The sequence below is a fragment of the Eptesicus fuscus genome, chromosome 1, assembly GCF_027574615.1.
Source record: "Eptesicus fuscus isolate TK198812 chromosome 1, DD_ASM_mEF_20220401, whole genome shotgun sequence".
Classification (NCBI taxonomy): Eukaryota; Metazoa; Chordata; class Mammalia; order Chiroptera; family Vespertilionidae; genus Eptesicus; species Eptesicus fuscus.
In genome coordinates this window covers 40,890,225-40,906,520 of record NC_072473.1, presented here as the reverse complement: position 1 = coordinate 40,906,520, position 16,296 = coordinate 40,890,225, and the positions used below count along the sequence as shown (strand labels likewise).

Genomic DNA, 16,296 nt, shown 5'->3' with positions numbered 1-16,296 from the left:
ATAGGAACACAGGCATAAAGAATAAAAATGGCAACAAACAAGTACCTATCAATAAACACTTTAAATGTAAATGGATTTAACGCCTCCACCAAAAGACATAGAGTAGATGAGTGGATAAGAAAACATGACCCATATATGTACTGTCTACAGGAAACCCACCTCAGAACAAAGGTCTCACACAGACTGACGGTGAAGGGATGGAAAAAGTTTTTTCAGGCAAATGGAAATGAAAAAAAAACTGTGGTAGCAATACTTACATCTGACAAATTAGACCTCAAATTAAAGGACATAACAAGAGATAAGGAAGGCCACTTCATAATACTAAAAGGAGCAATTCAACAAGAAGATATAACACTGGTAAATATATGTGCATCCAATACAGGAGTACTCAAATACATAAAGAAAAGAAAAAATCTTCTGGAGGATAGCAAAGGAGAGATTGACAGCAATATAGTCATAGTAGGGGAATTTAATACCCAACTAACACCACTGGACAATCCTTTAAACAAAAAATCAGCAAAGAAACATCAATCATAAATGACTCACTAGAACAGATGGAATTAATTGACATCTTCAGAAAATTTCACCCCAAAGCCACTGCATATACATTTTCCTCAAGTGCACATGGGTCATTCTCAAAGATAGACCACATATTGGGACACAAGCAAAGTCTCTTCAAATTCAAGAAGATAGAAATCATATCAAGCATCTTCTCAGATCACAATGACATAAAACTAGAAATCAACTACAATAAAAACAATGAAAAAATCAAACACCTGGAGGCTAAATAGCATGTTATTAAACAATGACTGGGTTACCAAAGAGATGAAAGCAGAAATAAAAAGAATCATGACAATAAAAACACAACAATCCAAAATCTATGGCATACAGTGAAAGCAGTCTTGAGAGGTAAGTTCATAGCTCAAAAGGCCTACCTCAAAAGAAAATAAGAAAGTATGGTAATAAGTTATCTAACCCTACAACTCAAAGAGTTAGAAAGAGAACAAGAAGAAAAGCTCAGCGTAAAAAGAAGAAAGGAAATAATAAAGATCAAAGTGGAGATAAATGACATAGAGACCCAAAAATAATGCAAAAGATCAACAAAACCAAGAGCTAGAATAAAAACACACACACACATACACACACACACACACACAAAAAAAAAACCACACACACAAACAAACCAACAACAACCAAGAGCTGGTTTGCTTAAAGGATAAACAAGATTGATGAACCTTGAGCAAGGCTCACCAAGAAGCAAAGAGAGAGGAACCAAATAAACAAAATCAGAAATGAAAGAGGTGAACTAAAAACCGATCCCACAGAAATACAAACGATTATTAAAAAATACTGTGAACAAGTCTATTCCAACAAAAAGATCAACCTAGACGAAATGGATATATTCTTAGAAAAATACAAGCTCACAAATACTCAACCAAGAAGAATCAAAAAACCTGAATCGGGCGATAACTACCAAAGTAATTCAAGCAGTGATCAAAAATCTTCCAGCAAACAAAAGCTCGGGTCCGAACGGCTTTACAGGGGAGTTCTATCAAGCATTCAAACAAGAACTAAAACCTATCCTCCTCAGACTATTCCAAAAAATTCAAGAGGCAAGCACACTTCCAAGCTCTTTCTATGAAGCCAGCATTACCCTAATCCCAAAACCAGATAAAGACACCACAAAAAAAAGAGAACTACAGGCCAATATCCTTGATGAACATAGATACTAAAATCCTCAACAAAATTCTAGAAAATCGGATCCAGCATTACATAAGAAAGATCATACACCCTGACCAAGTAGGATTTATCCCAAGGATGCAAGGATGTTACAATATCCACAAATCAATAAACATGATACATCACATAAACTAATTGAGAGATAAAAATCACATAGTCATATCAATTGATGCAGAAAAAGCATTTGACAAAATCCAACACCGTTTCTTGATAAAAAACTCTCAGCAAAGTGGGAATAGAGGGATCCTACCTCAACATAATAAAAAGCCCTATATGACAAACCTACAGCTAACATCATACTCAATGGGCAAAAACTAAACTTATTTCCCCTCAGAACAGGAACAAGACAAGGATTCCCACTTTCACCACTCCTGTTCGACATAGTAATGGACGTGCTAGCCATAGCGATCAGATAAGAAGAAGAAATAAAATGCATCCAAATTGGAAAAGAAGAAGTAAAATGGTCCTTATTCGAAGATGACATGATACTACTCATAGAAAACCCCAAAGACTCCATCAAAAAACTACTAGACCTAATAAATGAATTTGGCAATGTAGCAGGATACAAAATTAACACCAAGAAAACTATGGCATTTCTATACACCAATAATGAACTTACAGAAACATAGACTAAAAAAGCAAACCCATTTACCATCACACCAAAAAAATTAATATTCTTAGGAATAAACTTAACTAAGGATGTAAAAGACCTGTACTCAGAAAAACTACAGGATATTGAAAAAAGATATAGAGGAAGACATAAACAAATGGAAGAACAAGCCACGTTCATTGATTGAGAGAGTCAACATTATTAAAATGTCCATACTCCCCAAAGCAATCCCAGATTCTAAGTAATCCCTATTAAAATACCAATGGCATATTTCAAATATCTAGAACAAACTCTACAAAAATTCATCTGGAATTTAAAAAGACCCTGAATAGCCACAGCAATCCTGAGAAAGAAGAACGAATTTGGAGGGATAACAATACCAGATATCAAGCAATATTACCAAGCCACGGTTTTCAAAACTGCCTGGTATTGGCACAGGAACAGACAAATAGACCAATGGAACAGAACTGGGAACCCAAAAATACACTCAAGCCATTATGCTCAATTAATGTTTGACAAAGGAGGCAAGAGCATACAATGGAGTCAAAACAGCCTTTTTAATAAATGGTGCTGGGAAATTTGGTCAGATACATGCAAAAAAATGAAATGAGATCACCAACTTACACAAAAACAAACTCAAAATGGCTAAACGACTTGAATGTAAGATGGGAAATCATAAAAATCCTACAAAACTTCATAGGCAGCAAAATAGCAGATATATGTCATAGCAATATCTTTACAGACACAACTCCTAGGGCAATGGAGACTAAGGAGAAAATAAACAAATGGGACTACATCAAAATAAAAATCTTCTGCACAGCAAAGGAAACCATCAACAAAACAATAAGAAAGCCCATTGCATGGGAGAACATATTTGACAATGATATTTCCAATAAAGGTTTAATCTCCAACATTTACAGAGAACTTATACAATTTAACCAAAGGAAGAGAAATAATCCCATAAAAAACGGGCAAAGTATCTAAATAGACACTTATCGAAAGAGGACATACAGAAGGCCCAGAGGCATATGATAACATGCTCAAAGTCACTGATCATCCAAGAGGTTCAAATCAAAACAACATTGAGATATCATCTCACACCTGTCAGAATGGCTATCATCTACAAATCAACAAATGATAAGTGCTGGCGAGGATCTGGAGAAAAAGGAACCCTCCTGCACTGATGGTGGGATTGCACACTGGTGCAGCCACTCTGGAAGACAGCATGGAGTTTCTTCAAAACGTTAAAAATGGAACTCCCATTTTACCCAGTAATACCACTTCTAGGACTATATCAAAAGAAACCAGAAACACCAATCAGAAAGGATATATGCAACCCTATGTTCATAGCAGCACAATTTACCATAGCTAAGATTTGGAAACAGCCTAAGTGCCCATCAGCAGATGAGTGGATTAAAAACCAGTGGTACATCTACACAGGGGAATAGTCTGCTGCTATAAAAATGAAGGACCTTTTACCATTTGCAATAGCATGGATGGAACTGGATAGCATTATGCTAAATGTAATAAGCCAGTCAGAGAAAGATAAATATCAGATTATCTCACTCATATGTGGGATATAATGATCAACATATTTTGATGAATAAGAATAGATCCAGAGACAAATGGTAGGGGTGGGGTGTTAGAGAGCAACCTAAGGACTTGTATGCATGCATATTAGCATAACCAATGGACACAGACACTGAGGGCTTGCCCGGGTGGTAATGGTGGGGGGGGTTCAATTGGGGAAAAAGGAGACATATGTAAAACTTTAGACAATAACAAAGAAAGAAAAAAACAACAACAATAAGATTCCATACATATGTTGCCTACAAGAGACTCCCTTCTAATCAAAAGACACATGTAAATGGAAAATGAAGGGATGGAAGAAGCATTTTTATGCAAATGGAAAAATGCTTGGGTAGCAATCTTACCTAATAATAGAGAAACATGTAAATTGACCGTACCTCTGCTATGCCCACAGTCAATCAGAGTGAGGATGCAAATTAACCCAACAAAGATGGTGGTTAATTTGCATACATACCTGGGTCCTGGGAACCTCCGCAGCACCCAGGTCACACCCAGCCAGCCATCAGAGGTGCGGGGGTGGGGGGGGAGTCCTGTTCCCAAGCCTGTGATGGGAGGGGTGGGGGGGCCTGCCTAAGCCTACAGCCTGGGTGGCCTGAGCTGGCGATCAGAGGGGCAGGGGGTGGGGAGGGGCCAAGCCTGGGATCAGAGGGAAGGAAAAAAATCAATGGAAACCTATCCTCATAAGAGGATAAAAAGGAAAATAAAGAAAGAAATGTCATATCCTATGAAAGACATCTTGAAAATGCCTAAAGAAAGTTGTCATTTTTTCATGGTGAAGGGACTGGAGTCCGTGTTGATGAAAATACCTTGGTGGCTTCAGTGACTGGCATTGGCTGCAGCAGCGGGGTAATGGGACTGGCGCCTTCCCCTGATCAGCCCAGTCACCTCCCAAAAAAGGAGGCCAGACTGCGGCTTAGGTCTGCACCCAATGGGGAGCGGGCCTAAGCCATCAGTAGGACATCCCCTGAGGGCTCCCAGAATGTGAGAGGGGGCAGGCTGGGCTGAGGGACCCCTCCCCAGTGCACGAATTTCGTGCACCGGGACCCTAGGAAGGGTGGGGATAAAGGGAGAGATCAACCAAAGGACTTGTGTGCAGACATATGAGCCCAACCAGCGGTTAAGGACAACAGGGGGGTGGGGGCATGTGTGGGGAGGGGGGTGGGATGGAAATGGGGGGACGAGGACAAATATGTGATACCTTAATCAATAAAGAAATTAAAAATAAATAAAAAAATAATAAAAAAATAGACTTTTAAACAATGATAGTAACAAGAGATAAAGAAGGGCATCTATAATAATAAAAGGTAATATGCTAATTAGTGCAGACGTCTTCCGGACATCATTCTGGATGTCGTTCCTGACAAAGCTGGTGCCAGAAGGAAGCCAGCCCGGGTCCCAGAAGGTAGCCTGCTGACAGCCGGAGAAGGGAAGCAGCCTGGGTCTCAAGTGCCTGTTGGTGGCTGGAGGAGGGAAGCCTGGATCCCGGTTGCCTCCCAGGTGCTGGAGGGAAGCCCGTGCCAGCAGTAGGGGGAAGGAAGGCCTACTCTTGCATGAATTTTCATGCATCAGGCCTCTAGTTACATAATAATAAAATAATAAAGGTTCATCCAACAAGAGTATATAACACTTATAAACATATATGCACCCAACTTAGGAGCAAATGCATATAACAAATATCAACAGACATAGAGAGACTGATAGTTACAAAATAATAGTAGGTGACTTTACCACCCCACTTACATAAATGGGTATATCATCCAGACAAAAAATCAACAAGGAAACATTGGATTTAAATAATATATTAGAATAGATGAACTTAATAGATATTTAGAATATTCCATTCAAAAACAGCAAAATACACATTCCTTTCAAATGCACATGGAACGTTCTCCAGGATAGACCACATGTTAGGCCAAAAAACAAGTCTCAATACATTTAATAAGAATGAAATCATATCAAGCATCTTTTTTTTACCATAGCAGTATAAAACTAGAAATCAATTACAAGAAAAAAACAAAACCTCAAACACTTAAAGGTAAAACAACATACTACTAAATAATAAATAAACAAAGAAATATAGGAGGAAATAAAAAAATATATCTGAGATAAATGAAAACATAATGACCCCAATTCTATAGCTATAGCAAAAACAGTTGTAAGAGGAAAATTAATAACAATATAGGCCTACCCCATGAAACAAGATAAATATGAAATAAACAATTTAATCCTACACCTAAAGGAACTGAAAAAAATGAAGAAAGTGGAAAGTTAGTAGAAGGAAGGAAATAATAAACATTAGGACAGAAATAAAGTAATTAGAAAACTATGTAAAAAATAAATGAAACTAAGAGATAGTTATTTACAATGACAAATAAAATTGAGAGCCAGTCTTATCAGGAAAAAAGAGGGCTTAAATTAATATGATCATAAATGAAAGAGTAGTTGCAACTGATACTACAGAAGTACAAAATATTATGAGATTAAAAATAAAAGTTATATACCAACAAACTGAACAACCACCAAGAAATCTATAAATTCCTAGAAACATTAAATCTTCCAAGACTAAATCATGAACTCTCCAATTACTAGTAAGGGAATTGAATCAGTAATCAAACTCCCAACAAAGTCCAGGAGCAGACAGCTTCACAGATTAATTCTACCAAATATTATTTTTAAAATTATTGATATCTATCCTTCTCAAACTTTTTAAAAATTTAAGAGAAAACACATTTCCAAATGTATTCTATAATAGCAGCATTAACTTGACACCAAAACCATATAAAGATGCTACAAGAATAGAAAATTATAAACCAGTGCTCCTGATAGATATAGATGTAAAAAATTCTAAACAAAGATTACCAAACTTCTTTAATAATGCAACAAATGGACCAAATGCAGTGATCAAATGGGATTTATTTCAGGAATGCAAGAATAATTTCATATCTATAATCAATCAATGTATTACAACACATTAATAAAAGAAAAGAAAAAAATCATCTCTGTAGACACAGAAGAAGCATTTGATAAAATACAGCATTCATGTATGATAAAAATTTTCAACAAAGTGAGAATAAAGTTAACATATGTCAATATAATAAAGGCCATATATGACAACCCACAGCTACCATCAGCATCAACAGGGAAAAACTTAAGGGATTTTCCCTAATATCAGGTACCAGAGACAGATGTTCATTGTCACCACTTTTATTCAATACTAGAGACCTGGTGCATGAAATTAATGCACTCTGGTGTCCCTCACCCCGGTCTGCCGGTCTGTGCCCTCTCACAGTTTGGGAGCCGTCAGAGGATGTCCTACTGCCGGTGGGAAGTGGGCCTAAGCCGTCAGTTGGACATTGTTAGCACTGTCGTGGCTCACGCCACTGCCACTGTACCCACCAGCCATGAACCTGGCTTCTGGATGGGCAGCGCTCCCCCTGTGGGAGCGCACTGACCACCAGGGGGCAGCTCCTGCTTTGAGCAGGATCTGCCAAAACCTGCTCTCCGAAATCCCCCTAAGGGTCCCGGATTGTGAGAGGGTGCAGGCCAGGCCAAGGGACCCTACTGGTGCATGATTGGGGTCAGGGAGGGTCGTGGGAGGTTGGCCAGCCCGGGAGGGACTGCAGGAGGGCTCCAGGATGTGTCCAGCCCATCTTACTCAATCCTGATCAGCCGGACCCCAGCAGCAAGCTAACCTACCTGTTGGAGCGTTTGCTCCCTGGTGGTAAGTTCACGTCATAGCGACTGGTGGACTGGTCTACAGTCTTCCCCCTGGTGGTCAGTGCATGTCATAGTGAGCGGTTGAGTGGCCTTAGCATATCATTATCATATTATGCTTTGTGTTGTTGTTTTTTATTACAATATTATGTTTTTTATTTTATTTATTTATTTTTTAACCTTTTAAATTTTATTCTATTGTTTAAAGTATTACAAATAGTAGTACATATATCTCCTTTTTTTCCCCATTGACTTTCCCCCGGCCTCCCCTACCCACCGGCACATGCCCTTATCCCACCCCCCAGTGTCTTGTGTCCATTGGTTATGCTTATATGCATGCATACAAGTCCTTTGGTTTATCTCTTACCCACCTCCGCCCCCAACACTCCCCAGCCTTCCCACTGTATTTGACAGTCTGATGTTTCTCTGCCTCTGTATCTATCTTTCTTTTTGTTCATCAGGTTATAATGTTCTTTATTATCCATAAATGAGTGAGATCATGTGGTATTTTTCTTTCACTGCCTGGTTTATTTCACTTAGCATAATGCTCTCCTGTTCAACCCATGCTGCTGCAAATGGTAAGAATTCCTTCTTTTTTATAGCAGCGTAGTATTCCATTGTGTAGATGTACCATGGTTTTTTAATCCACTCATCTGCTGATGGGCATTTAGGCTGTTTCCAAATCTTAGCTATTGTAAATTGTGCTCCTATGGACATAGGGGTGCATATATCCTTTCTGATTGGTGTTTCTGTTTTCTTGGGATATATTCCTAGAAGTGGTATTGCTGGGTCAAATGGCAGTTCCATTTTTAAATTTTTGAGGAAATGCCATACTGTTTTCCACAGTGGCTACACCAGCCTGCATTCCCACCAGCAGTGTAGGAGGGTTCCTTTTTCTCCACATCCTCTCCAGCACTTGTCATTTGTTGATTTGTTGATGATAGCCATTCTAACAGGTGTGAGATGGTAGCTCATTGTTGTTTTGATTTGCATCTCTCAGATTATTAGTGACTTTGAGCATGTTTCCATGTGTCTCTTGGCTTTCTGAATGTCCTGTTTTGAAAAATGTCTATTTAGATTCTTTGCCCATTTTTTGATTGGATTGTTCATCTCCCTTTTGTTAAGTTGTATGAGTTCCCTGTATTGGCAAATATGTTCTCCCCATGCAGGGGGCTTTCTTGTTCTTTTGTTGATGGTTTCTCTTGCTGTGCAGAAGATTTTCATTTTGATGTAGTCCCATTTGTTTATTTTCTCCTTAGTCTCTCTTGCCCTAGGATCTGTGTCTGTAAAGATATTGCTACGACATATAACTACAATTTTGCTTCTGTGGAGTCTTGTAGGATTTTTATGGTCTCCCGTCTTATATTCAGTCCTTCAGCCATTTTGAGTTTGTTTTTGTGTATGGTGTAAGTTGGTGATCTAGTTTAATTTTTTTGAATGTATCTGACCAAATTTCCCAGCACCACTTATTAAAAAGGCTGTTTTGACTCCAATGTATGCTCTTGGCTGCTTTGTCAAATATTAATTGAGTTTAATGGTTTGGGTCAATTTCTGGTTCCTCTATTCTGTTCCATTGGTCTATTTGTCTGTTCTTGTGCCAGTACCAGGCAGTTTTGAGAACCATGGCTTGGTAATATAGTTTGATGTCTGGTATTGTGATGCCTCCAACTTTGTTCTTCTTTCTCAGGATTTCTGTGGCTATTCGGGGTCTTATTACAGATGCATTTTTGGAGAGTTTGTTCTAGATCTTTGAAATATGCCATTAGTATTTTAATAGGGATTACATTGAATCTTTATATTGTTTTAGGTAGTATGGACATTTTAATGATGTTGATTCTACCAATCCATGAACATGGTATGCTCTTCCATTTGTTTATTTCTTCCTCCTCTTTTTTCAATGTCCTGTAGTTTTCTGAGTACAGGTCTTTTACGTCCTTGGTTAAGTTTATTCCTAGGTATCTTATTTTTATTTTTTTTATTTTTTTGGTGCAATGGTTAATGGCATTGTTATTTTTTTTGTTATTTTTTTTTCATTTCTCTTTCTGTGAGTTCATTATTGGTGTATAAAAAGGCCATAGATTTATGGGTGTTAATTTTGTATCCTGCTACATTGCCAAATTCATTTATTAGGTCTAGTAGTTTTTTGATGGAGTCTTTGGGGTTTTCTATGTATAGTATCATGTCATCTGCAAATAAGGACAGTTTTACTTCTTTTCCAATTTGGATGCCTTTTATTTCTTCATCTTGTCTGATCACTATGACTAGTACTTCCATTACTATGTCAAACAGGAGTGGTGAAAGTGGGAATCCTTGTCTTGTTCCTGTTGTTAGGGGAAATGGGTTTAATGTTTGCCCATTAAGTATGATATTGGCTGTAGGTTTGTCATATAGGGCTTTTATTATGTTGAGGTATGATCCCTCTATTCCCACTTTGCTGAGAGTTTTTTATCAAGAAACGGTGATGGATTTTGTCAAATGCTTTTTCTGAATCAATTGATATGATTATGTGATTTTTGTCCTTCAGTTTGTTTATGTGATGTATCACATTTATTGATTTACGGATATTGTACCATCCTTGCATCCCTGGAATAAATTCCACTTGGTCATAGTGTACGATCTTTCTAATGTAATGCTGGATCTAGTTGGCTAGAATTTTGTTGAGGATTTTAGCATCTATATTCATCAGGGATATTGGCCTGTAATTCTCTTTCTTTGTTGTGTCGTTATCTGGTTTTGGGATTAGGGTAATGCTGGCTTCATAGAAAGAGTTTGGAAGTGTGCCTTCCTCTTGAATTTTTTGGAATAGTCTGAGAAGGATAGGTTTTATTTCTTATTTGAATGTTTGATAGAACGCCCCTGCAAATCCTTCTGGACCAGGATTTTTGTTTGCTAGAAGATTTTTGATCAATGTTTCAATTTCTTCAGTAGTTATTGCCCTATTCAGGCTTTTTGATTCTTCTTGGTTGAGTTTTAGGAGATTATATTTTTCTAAGAATATATCTATTTCATCTCACTTGTCCTTTTTGTTGGAATAGAGTTGTTCACAGTATTTTTTAATAATCATTTGTATTTCTCTGGGATCGGTTGTTTTTTCACCTCTTTCATTTCTTATTTTGTTTATTTGGGTACTCTTTCTTTGCTTCTTGGTGAGCCTGGCTAGAGGCTCATCAACCTTCTTTATCCTTTCAAAGAACAAGCTCTTGGTTTTGTTGATCTTTTGTATTGTCTTTTTGGTCTCTATTTCATTTATCTCCACTCTGATCTTTCTTATTTCCTTCCTTCTGCTTACACTAGGCTTTTCTTGTTGCTCTCTTTCTAACTCTTTGAATTGTAGGGTTATGTAATTTATTACCATTGTTTCTTGTTTTCTTGCAGTAGCCTTGTAAAGTTATGAAATATCATCTCAAGACTGCTTTTGCTGTGTCTCATAGATTTTGGGTTGTTGTGTTTTCATTGTCATTTGTTGCCATGATGCTTTTTATTTCTTCTTTGTTTTCTCTGGTAACCCAGTCATTATTTAATAGCCAGTCATTGTTTAATAGCATGCTATTTAGCCTCCAGTTGTTTGATTTTTCATTGTTTTTATTGTAGTTGATTTCTAGTTTTATGCCATTGTGATCTGAGAAGATGCTTGATATGATTTCTATCTTCTTGAATTTGAAGAGACTTTGCCTGTGACCCAATATATGGTCTATCTTTGAAAACAACCATGTACACTTGAGAAGAATGTATATTCTGTGGTTTTGGAGTGAAATGTTCTGAAGATGTCAATTAATTCCATCTGATCTAGTGAGTCATTTGGGATTGATGTTTCTTTGCTGATTTTTTGTTTAGAGGATTTGTCTAATGGTGATAGAGGGGTATTAAATTCCCCTACTATGACTGTATTGCTGTCAATCTCTCTCTTCATATTGTCCAGAAGTTTTTTTTTTGTTGTTGTTGTTGTTTGTTTTTGTATTTTGGTACTCCTGTATTGAATGCATATATGTTTACCAGAGTTATTTCTTCTTGTTGGATTGCTCCCTTTAGTATTATGAAGTGGCCTTCCTTATCTCTTGTTCTGTCCTTCACTTTGAGATCTAATTTGTCAGATATATGTATTCCCAAATCAGCTTTTATTTTTTCATTTCCATTCACCTGGAAAACCTTTTTCCATCCCTAGATCATCAATCTGTGTGAGTCCTTTTTTCTGAGGTGGGTTTCCTATAGACAGCAGATATATCAGTCATGTTTTCTCATTCACTCAGCTATCTTATGTCTTTTGATTGGGGCATTTAATCCATTTACATTTAAGGATATTATTGATAGGTACTTGTTTGTCGCCATTTTTATTCTTTACAGCTATGCTCCTTCTTCGCTTCCTATTTCATCTTTTTACAGCAGACCCTTTAGCATTTCTTGCATTGCTGGTTTGGTGGCAATAAACTCCCTTAGTCCTTTTTTTGTCTGAGAATCTCCTTATTTCACCCTGTATTTTGATTGATAGCCTTTCTGCATACAGTATTGTTGGATTCAAACCCTTCCTTTGTATGACTTTGTATATTTCATTCCATTCCCTTCTGGCCTGATGTGTTTCTGTTCAGAAATCAGTCGCTAGTCTGATGGGTTATCCTTGGTAGGTAACTTTCTTTCTCTCTCTGTCCACTTTTAAGAATCTTACTTTGTTGTTGTTGTTTGCCAATTTAATTATAATATGCCTTGGCATTGGTCTTTTGGGGTTCTACTTTTTTGGGAATCTTTGAGCTTCTTTGATTTGTGTGAGTTTTTTCTTCCCTATATTAAGGAAGTTTTCTGTCATTATTTCTTTAAAGAGGTTTTCTATTCCTTGCTCAGTTTTCTCTCCTTCTGCCACCCCTATTATGCAGATGTTGTTTCATTTCATGTTGTTCCAAAGTTCCCTTAGGCTCTCCTCCTGTTTTAAAGTTTTTTTGTGTTTTTTTTTTTTTTTCTAGATGCTGCTCTGCTTGGGTATTTTTTCCTACCTTGTCTTCTAGCTCACTGATGCCGTCCTCTGCTTCTTCTATTCTACTGTTGATGCTTTCTATTGAATTATTTCTAGCAGCGATGTCCTTTTTTCATTTCTTCTTGGTTCTTCCTCATTTCCTCTTGGTTTTTACACATATTGTTGAATTTGTCTTTCATTCTTTTCAGTGACCTTATGACCATTTCTCTGAATTCTTTCTCTGATATATTGCTTGCCATTTTGTTTACTTCCTTTTCTGGTGATGCCTCCTTTTCTTTCATATGAGGGCTATTTCTTTGTCTCCCATGATCTCTCTTCTCCAGATATCTGGTTATGTAGCTCTCTCTCTCTCCTTTTACTAGGACAAATCTGACCTTTCTGTGAGAGTGTTCAGAGCACATCTGAGTCCACGTATTTGCGCTGCTTGAGATCTGGTGTTCCTAGGTTTGCAGCTCATCACTGGGTGTTGATAATAGCCACTCTCAGCATATTATGCTTTGATTTGGTTTAATGGACGAATGGACAACCAGACACTTAGCATATTAGGCTTTTATTGTATGGAATTGGATTGGAAATCCTAGCCACAGAAATAAGACAAGATAAGGGAATACATGCATCCAAATTGAAAAGGAAGACGTAAATCTGCCACTGTATAGAGAAAGCCCTAAGGACTTGACCAAAAATCTATAAAAACTAGTAGATAAATTCAGTAAAGTTGCAGGATACAAAATTAATAGGTATAAATCAGTAGCTTATCTATACACTAAGAATTAATTATCAGAAAGAGAAGTTAAGCAAACAGTCATATTTACAATTGTGTAAAAAATACCTAGGAATATATTTAACCAAGAAAGCTAAATGCCTATACTTTAAAAAGTATAACATATCGATGAAAGAAGTTGAAGATAACACAAATAAATGGAAAGATTTGGCATTCTTATTGAATATAAGGATTAATATTTTTAAATGTTCATTTCAAAGTATTCTACAGATGTAATGCAATCCCTATCAAAATATTAATGGTATTTCTTACAGAAATAGAAAAAATAATACTTAATATGTTTTTATTTAGTTTATACTTTTAGTTTATTTATAGTAACCACACACAAAACAAACAAACAAACTATGAACAGCCACAGCCATCTAGATAGAAAAGAAGCAAGCTGGAGGTATCACACTACTTAATTTCAAACTATACTACAAAACTATAATAATCAAAACAGTATGGTACTGGCACTAAAACAGACACATAGATCAATAGAACAGAAGACACTCAGAAATTATCCCACATTTATATGTTCAATTAATCTATAACAAAAAAGGCAGGGAATACAAAGGGTGAAAGATAGTCTCCTCAAGAAATGGTATTGACAATACTGGGCTGATACATACAAAAAATAAAACACGACCCCTTTCTTAAAATGTTTACAAAAATAAATTTAAAAAAAGACTTAAATGTTGACCTGAAACCATAAGCAGTAAAATCTTTTACATTAATCTTAGCAATATTTTTTAATGTCTCCTCAGACAAGCAAAACTAAACAAATGGATCTACATGAAATTACAACACTTTTGCTTAATGAATGAAACCACCATAAAGCAAAACAAAAAAACCTACTGATTGGGAAAATATGTTTGCAAATTATATAACTGATAGGGGGATAATATACAAAATATATAAAGAACTCATACAACTCAACATCAGAAAAACAAACAATCTGATAAAAAAAAATTGGGAGCATATCTGAGCAAATATTTCTCCAAAGAAGACACACAGATAACCAACAGACATATGAAAAGATGATCAACATTCCTATCAGAGAAATGCAAATCAAAACCACAGTGAGATATCATCTCACACCTTTCATAATGGCTATTACTTAAAAAGTCAACAAATAACAAATATTGGTGAGGATGTGGAGAAAAAGGAACCCTTGTACACTTTTGGTGGAATTGAAAATTGGTGCACCCACTATGGAAAATAGTAGGAAGATTCTTTAAAAATAAAACTACCATATGATGTAGCAATCTAACTTCTGGGTATTTATCCAAAGAAAACAGAAACACTAATTTAAATATATATACTATTAAAAAATAAAATCTTGGCATTTACATCAACACGGGTAAAACTAGACGGTATTATGTTAAGTGAAATAAGTCAGACAGAGAAAGAAAAATACAATATGTTTTCACTTATTTGTAGAATCTAAGAAGACTAAATAAACAAATAAAACAAAACAGAAACAGACCCATAGATGCAGAGAAGATATTTATGGTGCCAGAGGGGTTGGCGGGATGGGTGAAAAAAGTGAAAGAGAATAAGAGGTACAAACCTCCAGTTATAAAAATAATTAATGGGGATATAATGTATAGCATAAGGAAAATAGTCAATATTATCATAATAATTTTGTATGGTGACAGATGGTTACTAGACTTATTGTGATCACATTATAAGGAATATAAATGTGAATCGCTATGTAATATAATGTTATACGTGAACTATGCTTTATTAAAAAAAAAACAATTTTGGCTACTGCTGTACCCAAGATACTGTCTGCTTGTCTACATGCCTTTGTCTGGTGTCAGAGCAAACCATGTAGGATAATCATTAAGACTTTACAGGCTAGGTTAGGGTGGACTGGGGCCATTAGAAGTACTACATATACGGGGTGAAAAATCAGAAGATCAGTAATGTTGTTGGGTCTAAGGGGAAGGTATGAGACTCCAGTCAAGCAAGGCAGATAAGTGTCAGGAAATGAAAACTCTAGGAACAATTTTTCATGGGATCCAAAGCCCAACAAAAACAATAGAATTTCATATAGGAGCTGATAACAGTTCAGAGATTCTATTAGTTTGCTAGGGCTGCCACAACAAAATAACCAATAGTAGGTGGTTTGAACATCATACATTCATTTTTTTCACAGTTCTAGATGCTAGAATTTCAAGATAAAACTATCAACAGATTTTGTTTCTCTTAAGCCTGCTTCTTTGGCTTACAAATGGCTGCCTTCTCATTGTAGCTTCTGATGATATTTTCTCTGTGTATGCATATCCCTGGTATCTGTGTGTACTAATCTTCTCTTATAAGGACACTAATCATGCTGGATTAGGGCCCACTCAAAAGGCATCCTTTAAACTTAATTATCTATTTCCAAATATAATCACATTCTGAGGTTCTGGGGGTTAGTATTTCAACATATTAATTTGTGGGGGGCAAAATTCAATCTGTACACACCTTCTCTTAGGCTGTCTGGTTTTTAGGCCACATAGTTTATTTGAAGACCCCAGAATGAAGCTGGACATACCATAAAGAGATCATCATTCAAATAAGAACAGAGACTCCAGTGGTAGGTAGTGGACAGTAAATGGAGGGTGCAAGAGCCAGAGCATAAGGAGTTAGAATGTGGGCAGTATCTATACTGTTGTTCTCTATTTAATTCCTGGTCTTGTCTATAACTCCCCATTTTGTTTTTTAATAGTCTTAACCACAATCATGGTAATATATTATCTTTTCAAAAATGGTTTAAAATGCATTGCTTTTGAAAAATGTACTCAAGGTGAGCAATGGCTCCCCACACAACTTCATGGTTTACATTCTCTTTACTTCAGTGAATTTATGGGTCATGATAAACAGTGTTCTAGCAAATGTATGAATGCTGGAGATGATATATGATATGGG

General features: G+C 36.4%; 1 protein-coding gene across 1 annotated transcript in view; it reads left to right on the top strand.

Annotated features, from left to right (window-relative positions):
• Positions 1–16,296, top strand: part of LOC114229025 (vascular endothelial growth factor receptor kdr-like) — a 677,074-nt gene that overhangs the window by 165,692 nt on the left and 495,086 nt on the right. The gene's annotated exons all lie outside the window — the stretch shown is intronic.